This window comes from Monopterus albus, unplaced genomic scaffold (genome assembly GCF_001952655.1).
Source record: "Monopterus albus unplaced genomic scaffold, M_albus_1.0 scaffold75.1, whole genome shotgun sequence".
In the NCBI taxonomy this organism is placed as follows: Eukaryota; Metazoa; Chordata; class Actinopteri; order Synbranchiformes; family Synbranchidae; genus Monopterus; species Monopterus albus.
Genome location: NW_018127955.1, coordinates 1,528,988 through 1,532,633, shown reverse-complemented (window position 1 = coordinate 1,532,633; position 3,646 = coordinate 1,528,988). Strand labels below are relative to the sequence as shown.

Sequence of the window (3,646 nt, the reverse complement as noted above, 5' to 3'; positions counted from 1 at the left end):
AACGTGCATGCTCATTGATCAATTGTGTATGTCTAATATGAATTACCCACCCAAGTACATGGCTGGTGGTGGTTTAGGTCCTCACATGGTGAAGGCCAGGACTGAGGCCTTCACAGCGGGGACTGATAATCATTTCACCCAGATGTTAAAGAAATAGTTTGGTAAATGGAGCGGTCCCATTATGTCCTGCCTTGTGTCCCTCACAGTGGCGGCAGCCCTTCTCACCATCTGTGGCTGCGACTGTATCCCATGCCTCTGGAGACTCATCATTCCTAAAACAGTGGAAGGCGTAATCCCAAAGACATGGCCCAAAGTTGTAAGAGAATAAATAATTTACATATACGGGGAGACCACACTGTGTGTGTGTGTGTGTGTGTGTGTGTGTGTGTGTGTGTGTGTGTGTGTGTGTGTGTGTGTGTCTCAGGAGACCTCATTCTGTAGTTTTGCCTGTGTATGTTTGGGTGTCTCAAGAAGTGACATGGTCCTGAATTGATATCCAGAGAGACATGGTGTCTGTCTTCTTTATGCACATTTTTATGGATGTTTTATGTTATCATGCTGATTAACTTTGCTTTGCTAAAGCCAACATGCTGTATATAACAAGTGCTCCACGTACATATTAGTATGCGTTACATTTATATTATATTTATACTGTGTGCTATGTACATGTACAAATACATGTAATCAGGGAGGAATTATAGCAAAAATTATTGGCAATATGTTTACTAAGGGGCAGTATACACCCAGAGACCCATAGTGAAATTATTATACATCTTGTACGTGTACTGAGTAAACAGTAGAAGTAGAATAGATACTGTATGTTCCCTACTGAATGCATTTATCAAGCTTACCCCCTGGCTTACATCAAGCTTCACAGCATCCACACAACAAAAGTAACATGCCTTCTTCTTTAGGCCAAAGAAGCTATTACGTCAGTTTCTCATCCTAGCCTCATAACACTGGCCTGGTGGAGCACTACAGATGCACAAAACAAAAAAGAACTTTGCTACTACTAAACTAGAACTACAACTAGAACTACAAAGTCTGTTCTGTGACCAACTGACGACTGGTCGATCGGGTGATCTGATTTAGAGGGTCGTCTGTGGTTCTGGCCTGGACAACGTGAGCCTGTTCATCCTGTCAAGTGACTCACCAGTCCAGGATGCAGGCCTTGTTTCAGGGCGTCAGGTCGATGATGTGGGGACATGTACAGTGTGGGAGGAGGGACTCCAGCGTAGCTGGAAGTTGGGTAGGCCTGACTGGCAATGGGGGAGGGGGCCACGTTCAGTGGGGAAGGACTCGCTCATAGTACTGGCCATCACACTCCTCATCCATCCGGTTTCTCATCCAAATCCGCATCACCTGTCAAGTAGAGCATTTGTTATTCAAAAATAAGCACTTTAAAGGCAACTCACTTCAGCTGGAGAGGTTGTAACCAACTTACATGTCTGTCCAGGCCCAGGTCATCTGAGATGTGTGTGATCTCCTGGGTGCTGGGATTGGGACACTTAATTATAATTAATACATGGAAATATGTTTGAAAATAAAACAAAATAAACTGTGATTCCAAGGTGGTCAGGGACCATCTGCAATGCCTTCACAGACCACCAGGAGGAAGCAAACCACTGGCTGAAAACCCACTTTTCAGTTTTTCTGCAGCGGACTGCCCTCATGTGGTCTTGTAGTGTACTACATAACAATCTAACATGATTAAGCTGCAGTTTAGGATGCAATTCTACATTTTGATAGAAAATGTAGAATTAGCTGGTTACAGCTTCCATGATTGTTCAGGTATCCAATAGATGTGAGGTTCAGCTGTTATGGAAAGAAAGAAGAATTAAAGTCTGACTGCATGTTTCAGTTATATGCAGCAGAGGTGTGTTATAGCAACCAGATGACGACCAGGTTCAAACTGTCGTCAAATTCAGTTACTATAGAATAGACACATAAATATTAGAACTAGTACAGACAAAATCATGTCTGACTCAGAAAATAGAGATAATACAAATATAAATATTTGTGATGAATGCAGTGGAATAAAAAGTATAACATCAGCATTATACATTTCAAAAGAGTGAAAATAATTTAGGTTGCCACTTCCTTCCTTCCTACAAGTGGTTATTCATTTCTTAACAAAGCTGACGCTGATGGTAGCAGCCTATTAATACCACAGTGTGATATCCTGGCACATGCACGTAGGTTATACTATATGTTAAATAAAATACAACTTTAAAAACACGTTTCAGATTTTGTTACCTCTACATACATCAAAACGTAGCTTTCTGCTGCTGGGAACTCAGAGTCTGAGTGAAACATGATTTGTCAGTTTCAATGTATGAAAGTCTGGGTTAGTAAAAGAGCACAGAGAGCAACAGAAACTAATCAGGTGACAAACACATGATGCACACAGTCACATTAGGTATCTTTGCCTACATATATTTATTTATTATGTATTCATTATCACAATATTTGTTAATTTGCTCCACATAATAATGTAAACTCTCTTTTCACCTTCATCCTCCCAAACTTCTAACACACCACCATACATTTGTTCTCTCTTGAAAAACATCTATATTTGTGTGATTAGCAAATAACATATTACTACATTTTAGTCTTTTTCCTGTCTACAGTAGCTTCACTGATCTTGACATATGGGTGTGTGAACCCTAATTGTGCAACCCCCCTGTTTTCATTTTACACCATGTTCCTCTTTTCCCATCATTGCACACACACTGTAAACACCTGATCATGCCCGGTTGTACTTGTAGAGTGTTGACAAACACATAAACAAGCAAAACAAAAACCTTGAAAATAAGCATTGCAGAAAGGAGGAAGGACTACTCAGGAGGAATTCAAGAAGGTGTACACTGACAGACAGGGTAAGTAACGCAGTAAAATCATATCTAACTATCTTTCATAGAGCCACACCTCAGCTTCCTCTAAAGAGGCTGAGTTTCTAGCTTTTGAATGCTGCAAGTTAATCATTATATTCCTCCAGCAAACAGAAAATATTATCAGTGGTGACGAAGGCTGGAGGATAGAGGACTCATCTCAAGAGCAGGTTGGTAGAGGAAGTGGGCATTTTCTCTTTTATGTACTTTTCTTGTCAATGTGTTCTGACTTTTTTCACATATTTGTTTGAAATTTTTTAACTAGAAGATTACAAAATCTGAATGTCACAGCTGGCAGTTTGCACTTAGCAGGTTTAGTAAATAATTATATTAAGGGTTGAAAGTAAATTGGTATGATCTTTACTCCTTCTAACACTCTGCTACAGCCAACAACAAAAACAGCACCACTGCCAGCATACATCTTTCACCACATCCTGTTCAGCATTTGACTTCTCAACGCATCAACTACAGGAGCTTATCCATTCATTTCTGGATGCCCTCATGTCTTAGTTATTCTGGTTATCATATTCTACAAAGACATGGCTTTCTCTGTTTCTGAAGCTACTCTTTTTTAATATACAGTATAGTAAATTACCAAATAATGTTGTTTTACATAGAAATGTCACCCTCAAAACAAAGGGGGTGAAATAAAATCTAAGTGAGCAGTTTGTGTGAAGTCATCAGGTGACAGGAGGCATTGGTGGTCTGTTTTTATAATTTTCAGCTGTTGATGTGGTTTGAGCTGTGCTGCTTCT

At 40.0% G+C, this 3,646-nt stretch overlaps 1 long non-coding RNA gene across 1 annotated transcript; it reads left to right on the top strand.

Moving 5' to 3' along the window:
* Window positions 1-2,750: 2,750 nt before the first annotated feature.
* On the top strand, window positions 2,751-3,494 carry LOC109963418 (uncharacterized). Its single transcript, XR_002275404.1, has 3 exons — window positions 2,751-2,879; window positions 2,999-3,061; window positions 3,278-3,494. It is a non-coding gene; the product is annotated as an uncharacterized LOC109963418 (long non-coding RNA).
* Window positions 3,495-3,646: the final 152 nt, after the last annotated feature.